General features: G+C 44.6%; 1 protein-coding gene across 4 annotated transcripts in view; it reads left to right on the top strand.

Moving 5' to 3' along the window:
* The first annotated feature begins 4,323 nt into the window (after window positions 1-4,323).
* DYNC1I1 (dynein cytoplasmic 1 intermediate chain 1) overlaps window positions 4,324-10,446 on the top strand; it is a 285,945-nt gene continuing 279,822 nt past the window's right edge. The window contains exons 1-2 of one of the 4 annotated variants that reach the window (XM_045828665.1): window positions 4,732-4,749; window positions 5,347-5,455. The gene's annotated coding sequence lies outside the window, so the exon portion shown is untranslated. Of the gene's footprint in view, window positions 4,582-4,620; window positions 4,750-5,346; window positions 5,456-10,446 lie in introns of those variants that run through there. The other 3 variants (XM_045828664.1, XM_045828663.1, XM_045828666.1) reach the window with 3 other exon arrangements.

Genomic DNA, 10,446 nt, shown 5'->3' with positions numbered 1-10,446 from the left:
TTTTAAACTTTTTAAAAGAAATTTATTGATTTGAGAGAGAGTGGGAGAGATCTGTTACTCCACACATTCACGCATGCGTACTTTCATTGGTTGATTACTGTGTGTGCCCTGATGGGGACTGAACCTGAAACCTTGTCATGTCAGGATGACTCTCTAACCAACTGAGTTACCCAGCCAGGGCCAGAGCTTATGTGATCTTTAATAGAGAATATTTCCAAGCCTGATTCAGATGGCTCACATTATTTTTCTGTGATTTTAAAATCTTTGGACCACAGAGGTGAATTTTCAGTTTTATTTCTCCTATCAAGATAAAATCAGCTCTGACTAGTGTGTGGCTCAGTGGATTGAGTGCCAGCCTGAGAACCAAAAAGTAAGTCACCAGTTTGTTTCCTAGTGAGGGCACATGCCTGGGTTGTGGGCCAGGTCCTCAGTTGGGCGTGTGTGAGAGGAAATCGATCAATGGATCTCTTGCCCATCATTATTTCTCTCCGTCTCTTCCTCTGTCTCTAAAACTAAATAAATAAAATCTTAAAGAAAGATAGTATCACCTGGAGAATAACTTCCAGAGGAGGTTCTCAGGTAGATGTGAAAGGATCTGGTGTGTGAGAATGTGGTTGTAACCTGTGTGACCTGGGGCTCTAGGAAAGTCAGTCAGACAACAGAACCAGCTGTGGGGCCACACCTGTATCCAGCACTAATAAAGGATGGGTGCCTGGAGGCAGAGGGATCTCTGTCTTGAAGGCTAGTAGTGACCCCCAAGGTCTGAGTTTTCCCTGAAATCTGGTAATGTCACAGAATGGACACTGAATTTAGAGGGTTCAATAAGCTCTACTTTTTGAACTTTTAATGCAGACTATAGCTAACATTTATTGAATGTTTCTAATTATAGGCTAGGGGCTGTGTCAAGTGCCTCTCAGGGCTTAACTCACTGAAATATCTCAAGAGACAGGCATCTTTGCTCCCTTTTGACTTACGTGAGACTTGTGTCTCAGAGGACCCTAGTAACATGTGCAAATATTATACCATACCAGCAAACTGTAGGTAGAGTCTGATGCAGAGCAGTGGGACTTAGCCACACCATTGTCTGGAGGATTCTAAAGCAACTTCTTAATGGCTAGAAAGTTAGGAATTTGCCCAGCATATTTTGTGGTAGCCACTGAATCTCTTCTTAGAGACCATCTTTCAAACTCTGGAGCAATAAGTACATTAAGAGGTGAAACAGGTATATCTGCAATGAGCAGTTTATAATTTTAGGGGCTTTATGGGAACTTTCTGTACTTTCTTCACAATATTTTTGTAAACCTAGAATGCTCTAAAAAATCTACCATAAAAATAAGGTCTATGATCCTTTTTTTTTGCCTGCTTTCTAACTCTGTTCTGAAATGCATATTACCATCTGTCAAAATGTGCCTCTAACTATAGACATACACCCCAAACCTCTTCAACAAGGCGTTCCAGATCATACAGGTTCCCAATTGGAATGGATTTTCCTCTTCTCCATCTCTCATGGCAAATGCCTTCAATTATTCTTCTTTCCCTAGTCTGCGTGGTATTAAAGCCAGTTTTGTCTCCTCAGTTAGGTTTTTAAGTTTGTAGAAAACAGAGACCATTTGTTTCTTATTCATTTTCATTCTCACACCCAGTTATCTGCATTATGCCTGGGTATGTGATCATGAAAAAATTATAACTCAGTTTTCCTGGGTCTCTCTTTTGTATGCAGGAAGTATATATGTTATTAAGCTTTGTTTTCTTCCTGTTAATCTATCTTTTATTAAAGAGATGTCTCAGCTGAGAGCCCAGGAGGGTAAAGGTAAAATTATTTTTCCCTCCCTACAGAGCAGTAGGCTATAACATATAGCCTAGGTGTGTGAGTTCCTGCAAATATTGTTAAAGAGAAAACCACAGGCACAAAATGGTCTCACATGTGCTAAAAGCCAGTTATGCCAAAACTAGATTTATACCTGACCTAATTGCTTTTTGTTTATTTATTCATTTTTATTTTCAGAGAGAGGGGAAGGGAGGGAGAATGAGAGGGAAATATCAACATGTCAGAGTAAAATGATCAGCTATTTCTTGCATACCCTCAACTGGGGACCTGGTCCACAACCCAGGCATGTGCCCTGACAGGGAATCAAACTGGCAACCTTTCATTTTGCAGGCCAGCACTCAATTCACTGAGCCGCACCAGCTAGGGCCTAGTTGTTCTTTAAACCAGAAACATACTGGTTAATCAACCAGTCTGGAATTTTCTGGTCAACACCAGTTAGATAACCTGTCACATGGGCCTTCAGTATCCCCTACCTCCTACCCACAGAAAGAAGAGGTAATTTGCATGGTTAAAAACAAAAGCAAGAAACCTTTGCAGGGTGCAGGGGGCAGAAGTTGTACTGGTCTAAAAATAATCCTCTCTTTTTTTTTGTCAATAGCTCTCTTGCCCCACCCTTCTATTTTGTAGGAACTCCAGGTGTGCCCTTCTAGCTGCTAAGTGGGATGCAGCTGGATTCATGAATTACTTAATACAGCCAATTAGATCTTTAAAGTTACTTGGTTAACTTTTGTTTTTAACACTACATTCTAGGATAGATGCACAACCAGGAAATCACTTAGTGATGAACTTCTCAGAACACATCCCTGTTATTAAGCAGTACGAGACTGTATTAAGTATCCAATACATGACAGAGGCAAGTATTTGCTTCACAGAATTTTTCTCCTGGAATATCTTGAGTTCATTCTGTCTGTCTAGAGATATTTCAACTGTTTCTACTTCACCTTTTAGCCATATTTATGGCCACAATAATTTGCGAGGTAGGCAAAATCAGAACAAGGATGGGCATTTTATAGATCGGTATGATGGTGTATTTACAACCAGATCTATATATATTTTGAAATGACTGCAGTACTCGCTGATTAAATTCACACGTATGTACTGAGCAGCATTATGCATGAAACGCCGCTCTTACAGGTATTGGTGATACAGCAATGAATAAGGTACAGTCCTTGCTCTCTACTAACTTTCATTCTAATGTGTACAGTGACCCCACACATTGACTAAAAAATAATATGGACTAGGTGTTTCGTCACCAAAAAGGATTTACTCAGGAAAAAGAAAGGGTTGCAACCCAGGGCATGCCGGAATGGCAAGTCACGTGCACAGTCTAGTCTAAGTGCCGAGGTGTAGGGGTATTTACATAAGGGGACTTAGAATGTAAGGGAAAGGGAAGTTAGAACCACAGAGCTTTATGAACATGGAGTTCTTCCCGTGGAGAATTCTCCATTACACAGAGTTCAACAACTTCCACACGCCCTAGCTCCTCCCACAGACGTTGCCCACTGAAAAGATAAAGCAAAGCTGTCACCATTTGCTATGGTGGCACCATTTGCAGAGTAGGCCTGTGACCTTGTTCAACATGACTGCCTTTTGCCCCTTCCGAGCTAATGTCCTCAGGACTGAAAATTACTGGAAAGCAAGAACAGAACAGTCCCTACGGCCATGGGGCAATGAATAGAGAACCTCAGCACAAATGGCAGACCCGTGTTACAACGCCAACAACCCAGGGGTCTCACACCAACACTTTTATAATCCAACTAGAATTCAGTGAAAGCTGAAAGCCCCCACCCCTCAAGGCTGGTGTATCTCTCCACACTGTGCCCCTCTCCTTTCTTGGAGAAGGAGTAAAAACTTTATTCTCTACATTGTCTTCTCTTTGTGAATTCTTCCACAGCCCGCGTCACCGACCACCTTAACACCAACTGATTATGTTCCCTTCAAGTTCCAGTTAGTCTTTATCGCTGATATTCAAGAAACACAATGAAAAGCTTACCTATAAAATGGAGCCAAACCTTCACTGATTAGAATCTCAAACTCCATTTCTGACTCTTAAAACTTAGCTGTTAAGGCAAGCTTTGGGGAAGTCCAAGAATGGTGACCCAGGTTCTTAAAAGCTAGGACTCCAAGAAGCAATGCAGTGGAGGCAAACTACATATTTTTTTTTTCTTCTGGGAAAAAAATAGGGATTTATCAGGCCTATAACTGTGGGTAGCAGATGGGTCAGAGCTATTTTTATTTAAATGACCTTAAAGTAGTTGGGAGTGAAAGTTGTTTAATGTTGGCACGTTGGGAGCAGGAGCTCCCAAAACCCCGAAGCTTTTCTGTCAGCAGCAACTTAGATGAGTCCTCCGGATTGCACAGGAATAGAGGGGTTGACCTCCTCAGGTCCCCAGCTCGCCACCAGCCTGCGGGTCGGCGCCACTCCCTCCCAGAGAGACCCGGTGGGGCAGAAGGGGAGCGCAGTGCGCTCCTGCGGAAGGGGCCCCAGGCGTGGAGGGCGTGGGCCGGGGGCGGGGCGAGCCCCGCAGACTGGGTACTCCCGAGAGCTGTCAGTGTCAGGCTCCCGGAAAGAGAGGATGTGCTGGCTCCCAGAGGAGCTCAAGCCGAGCGGCGGGCGCAGCGTGAGACAGCACATCCTGCGCGCGCCGCACCCGCCACCCTCGGGAGCCGCTCGAGCGCCGCCGCCGCCCAGGAGCCGCCACCGCGCTCGGGGAGACTAGTGCCACCACGAAGCGTGTCCAGGTAAACAAGAGGTGGGTGTCGCGCCCACCCGCAGCCGCCCCCTCAGCTCCCCTCCTTAACCTTTGCCTCCCCCGTGTCGTCTGAGCTGGGAGCCAGGCAGTAGTGCGGCCCCTGCAGCGCAGCCGGACTCTTGCCTCAGCCCCGGCCCCTGACTCCTGCTGGCTCCGCTGCTCCCTAAGGTAAGGCGGCCAGAGCCCCCCAGCGGCAGCCCCTGCTGCAGCTCCCCTAGTAAAGCCGAGAGGTGAGTGCAGAAGAGGAGGGGTCATGGGGTCTTCACCTTGTAGCCCACCTTGTGGGCTGGGAGGGGCGTCGGAGCGCGCCCCGCCGCTGTCCCCTCCTAAGCAGTGGAAGGCCAGAGGCAGTGAAATCCTCACCCCCTTTGAGCCACCAGCTGACGGCCTCCGGGGGAGGGGGAGCTGCAGAGGGAGGGGGAAATATGCTGTTTGATTACATTTTCAGCTGTCTGCAAAGCTCTTAGATGCTGTTGCTACCCGCCAAGTCGGAGGGAGCGAATTCACTTCCAGCAGGGTATTAATTAACACTTACGCAGGAAGATGCCAGTCTCACTGCTGCAAAAAAGTGTGGTGGGAGGGGTTGGGGGGAGATGTGTTTTCGTAAACACCTTCTCGGCCGCGTGGCTCTCCTTCCCCCACTCCCACTCCCGAATCGCTCTGGCCTTGTAAATCTGTGCGTCGTCATCGTAAGGGCAGCGATCCTGGCAGCGCTGATGGGAACTGAGTGTGCCGGAGTCTCTGACTGGTTCCTGGGCTATTAAGGTTAAGCAGAAACCCAGGATCAAGACGGGAAATTACTGAGAACATCAGAGGCTCGACAGAAATGCAGAAGATGGAATACAGTCGTTATCCTGGCCTCGACTACATCTAGGTAAGGGGCAGGAAAAAGTAGCCAGCCATTTTCTTGCTGGAATGCCTTTTCTAGTGGGCATTCTCGATTTACTGTAGTTCAGGGTTGTGAAAAATCGCTTCCAAATATTCCAGATTAGCAGAACGGGTAGCAAACAGTAAAGCGTGGTAACTGCAGAAGACATCATAGGGCTGGCTCTTATTAGCATAGATATTCGTGCTTGTCTGAATACATAGTTTCATTGTGGAAATTACAGAGAAGGATGGTATCAGTGGTAGTAAACTTGAAATGGAGCATTCAGTGCAAGTTGCCGCCTAAGGGTATCAGTGGGAATGTGATTAATACTTTCTCTGATTATTTAAAGTGTTAGGTTTTCTCCAAAAGTTTTGGTGTGGGAAAAAAGAGCCCAAACTCCGCTCTTCTGACCAGATTTCTCAATAAAATAAAATCAGACACTCCTACCACTAAGTTATCAAATGTTCTCTTCATAGACACCAACTCGCTAATATTTCTTAAGGCCTGAGGATCCAGTGCTCCAAGAGCCATTTCTCTTAACAACCTTCTAGCATCGCCATTGGGATGTCTGTGCAATGGTTGGGGGCCCAGTGCACGCTGTCCAGCTCTTGGCCCAGTTTTGTGGCCGAAACATCTTTTTTTGCCCATTGTCTCTGGCCTCAGGCCTGGATTCACCTGCTTTCTCTCCCCTTGGAGCCCGGATGGGGCAGCCTCTGCTGCAGGATGCCCTGGGGGAGAGGGATGGCTCTGCCCCTCCCCACACCCAGCCTGTCCGCCTCTCCCACTGAAAACTTGATCCAAAGCAGTGTTAAAGGTCTGCATTGTATAATCGCCATGAAGGGTACGGGCAGAGAAAAGAAACTCAACTCATGAGACGATGGGGCAGAGGTCTCACAGTGGTGGTTCCAGGTCTCTAGTTTCTGACTAACTTCTGAGATGGTGAGAGGAAGTCACCTGCATTTCTGTCCGCATGTTTTATATCTAAGAGGGGGCTCCGTTAACTTTCTTCCCACCCTTTCTACTTCCCCAAACACTTTGCTGAATCTGCATTTAGTAAATAAGCCTACCCTTTGACTCTAGTGCTGAGTTACAGAGTTCTTGGGGCTCAGTCCTGGGGGTCTCTGTCCGCACTCAGAACAGTCCTATAAGCCAGTCTTGTGAAACACATGCCAAGTCTTGAAACCCAGCCATGCCTCTAAGCACAGGCTCCATCCCCAGCCACCTAAAAGGGCCATTCATTCTCCCTTGTCACCCTGTTTCCCTCTGTCACTTAATCTAGCATCACTTGAAAAGGTCACAGTATATTTATTTCCTCACCACCTTTTTCTCCCAACATTTTGCTCCCCCAAACACAACAAAGGTTGGTAATATATTTAGCACTTTACCAGTACTTAGTACATTTAGTAATTGTATTGCACCACATTTACTCAATATATTGCATTACGAATTCATTTACTGAAATATGCTGAGCTCTTGACCAGGCGTTACATTTTACACCACTTTCCTATGTGTTAACTTATTTAATCCTCACCCAAACCTAGGTGTTACATTATTTTGTTTGGCAGGTGAGGAAGCTAAGACAAAGATGCCAAGTAACTTTCTGAAAATTGTTCAGCTACTAAGTTGTAATAAGCTAGGATCTGGACGCAGGCAGTCTGCCTCTAGTCTTCCATACTGCAGAACGAATGTGTTGGTTACTTTCTGTTATGAAATACAGGCTCTTTGCTTATGTTATCTCCTCTTATCCCTTATATTAACCCTATGAAGTAGACATTATTATCCATATTTTACAGATGAAATACTCAGTTAAGTGACATACTCAAGGTTACAGTTAATAAATAGCAGAGGGAGATTCAAATCCAATCTGACTCTACAACCAGAGCTCACCTGTGTTGGCCAGTGTTCTCTGTGAGAAACAGAAATGCCGAGCTCGTCTGCTTCTTTCAGGTTTGCGGCTGAATTTCGCTGTGAGCCATTATTATTTCCTTGAGGCCTCAAGTGTAGCCATCCTACTTTTTTCCAGCTGGCTGGTAGCTATGGGCAATATGGCGGACCCAAGGTAGGACAATAGCTCTTCGGAAATCAAATGTTGCCTTGGTTCTATCTCCAATGAAAGCTAGCTAATTCCCCGTAATACTTTAAGGATCTCAAATGCCAGGCAAATAGTTGTTCCCTTGATTGCAGGATCCCTTTTACTAGAAACTTTTGTTTTAGCAAAAAAACCCCCCAAAACAAACAAAAACCATTCTTTTAGGAACTTTGCTGAGACAGTGAACTTGTAGGGTTGACTTCTTTGAGAATTAACCAAAGTTAATTTGACTCTCATTTTATTTCTTTGAAATTTGTAAAAATCCCTTGCCCGGGTTCATGTAAAAATTACTCTTCTTCACTAGGAACTTTGCATCGATCCCCTGGACTCTGCTTCCCTCTCCAGAAGGCCTGGCACCAGCCTGCGGGACCGAGACTTGCCTTGTAACAGACGTGGCTGCCCAGACGCCAGCCCTGAGGAGCCGCATCCTCACAAGGCGTCTCCTGGCTCTCTGTCTAGAGGAGGCTCCTTAAATAGGAGTCACATGCGCCATGAAGGACAGGCACATGGTGGTTTTCAGGGGGTCATTGAGCCCAATAAGATCAATGCAGAATTTTATGCATTTGTCCATAAATGATGTTTTTTAGGAAAAAATAGGCCATTTGTGACTAAAAAGAGATTAAGAACCACTGGTGAAGTACACTGTTTAGGAAAAGGGGGAGGAACAAGGCCTATCTGTTTAGCCAGAGCCAGCCAACTAAAACCTTTTTTGGCTACCAGGACATTTTTGGCATTTCACTGCCAAGGTATGTTAGAGGCGCCCAGGTGTAGGTACAACACGCACTACTGCACACTTCCTCCAGGTGAGTCTGCAGGAGTGGCAGGCAGCCCTGCACTGCTTGCTCTTCCTTTGGCACCTACCCCGTTCATATTCCTGATTCGGCAAATCATCCCAATACCTCCGTAAGGCTGACATTTTTATCTTCACTTTCTAAACAATGAATCTGATGCTCTGAAACATTAAGCCACTTGGTCAAGGCCATATGAGGCCCATTAGTGGAAAAACTGGATGTCAAATGCCATAGTCTATTTTCTTCCCATCCTATCTCATTGTTTCTCTATGTGGGATGCCAAAAAGTACTGTTCAGTGTAACTTTTTATTGTGGCAGGACGGAGAGTCCTTTAAGAACATGCTCACACGCTGATAGGAGCAGTCAAAATGTGTTATCAAAGTGGACCAAGAACATTAGACATCTCTCAGGGCGGGGCAGAAGATAAGCAAACCCTACTTCCCTGGAGGTGTGCTGAAGCCCCACACAGGTGATTCTCAAGTGTCACCAGGTATCATGCTGAGCACCAAGTGCATGGCAGGCCACAACTAAGAGCCCAGAGAGTTGATTTTGCAAGGGTGGCTACAAGTCAGGACTTGATTCATTGCAAAGATGAATTTACTTCAAAGCTGAATTCGAAGCTGCTCAGTCCTCTGGGCTTACCTGATACAGTGGCTGCATAGTGATCCGAAACACTAGCTTGGCAGGAATTCTGGGAGGACCTTTGCTTAGCAGATGACTTACAGGCCTTTTAGTTTTTGGCTGGTATCAATCCTGAGATCCTCATGAGCAGCTGCTCCTGCTTCTAAAATGTCATTTAATCCCTAACATTTTTATGCTTCTCCCATATTCTTGCTGTCATTTTATAGAACGACCCACTGTTTTATTTGGGGATACAGACCAGCTAATGCCACCAGTGTGGCAAACACTCAGGGCAGAAATTGATGTCAGAGTCAAGGGCATTCTTTATAATAAAAACAAACCTCGGGCAACTGTAAAGGATGATTGCACTTGATCAACAGATCTGCCTGGAAACAGATACCAGTGTGCTTCCTTATGCTTCAATAGCATTTCTCTCCTGTAACTGCTACAGCATTTTATTCATTCATTTGTGTGTTTGTTTATTATTTCTATTGCCCTAACTCCTCCCCTTTGACAACCACCAAGTTGTTCTTTCTGTAGGATTGTTTCTTTTATGCTTTGCTTATTCTTTTCTGTTTGTTTGACTTTTATTAGATTCCACATATAAGGGAAACCATACGGTATTTGCCTTTCTTCCTCTGAGTTACTACACTTAGTATAATACACTGTAGGTCCATTGATGTTGTTGCAAAGGGCAAGATTTCATTCTTTCTTAGTGCTGAGTAACTTTCCATTGTAGACAAGATTGGGCACGTTCAGGGTGGTATGGCAGTAGACACTTTCCATTGTATATATACATATGTACCACATTTTAAAATCCATTCATCTATGTATGGACATCTAGGTTGCTTCCATACCTTTTTTTGCTATTCCTAGTAATGCTGCAATGAAAATAGCAGGCACACATATCTTTTTGAAACAGGGTTCTTGTTTTCTTCAGATACATGTCAAGAGTGGAATTATAGGGTAGCTCTAATTTTAGTTATTTTTGAGGAATCTTCACACTGTTTTCCATAGTGGCTGCATCAATATGTATTCCCATCAACAGTGCATGGGAATACACTGTTGTTTCTCTTTTCTCCACATCCTCGCCAGCACTTACTGTTTGTTGATTTCTTGATAATAGCCATTCTGACAGATGTGAGTTGGTATCTCATCGTGGTTTCCACTTGCATTTCTCTGATGATTAGTGACATTGAACATCTTTTCAAATATCTGTTGGCCATCTGTATATTCTTATTGTAGAAATGTCTATTTGGGTTCTTGGCCCATTTTTAAACTGGACTGTTTGTATGTTTAGTGTTAAGTTGTATTAAGTTCCTTATATATTTTGGATATTGATGGCTTAGCAGGTGTATTATTGGCAAATACCTTCTCCCATTCAGTAGGTTGTCTTTTCATTTTGTTGATGGTTTCTTTCACTGTGTGAAAACTTTTCAGTTCAATGTAGTTCCACTAGTTTCCTATGTTTTCTTCAGTCCCCCTTGCCCAAGGAG

This window comes from Phyllostomus hastatus, unplaced genomic scaffold, assembly GCF_019186645.2.
Source record: "Phyllostomus hastatus isolate PE091 unplaced genomic scaffold, TTU_PhHast_1.1 phas_scaffold_78, whole genome shotgun sequence".
Taxonomy (NCBI): Eukaryota; Metazoa; Chordata; class Mammalia; order Chiroptera; family Phyllostomidae; genus Phyllostomus; species Phyllostomus hastatus.
The sequence above is the reverse complement of the archived record's forward strand: the minus strand, read 5'-3'. Positions and strand labels throughout refer to the sequence as shown.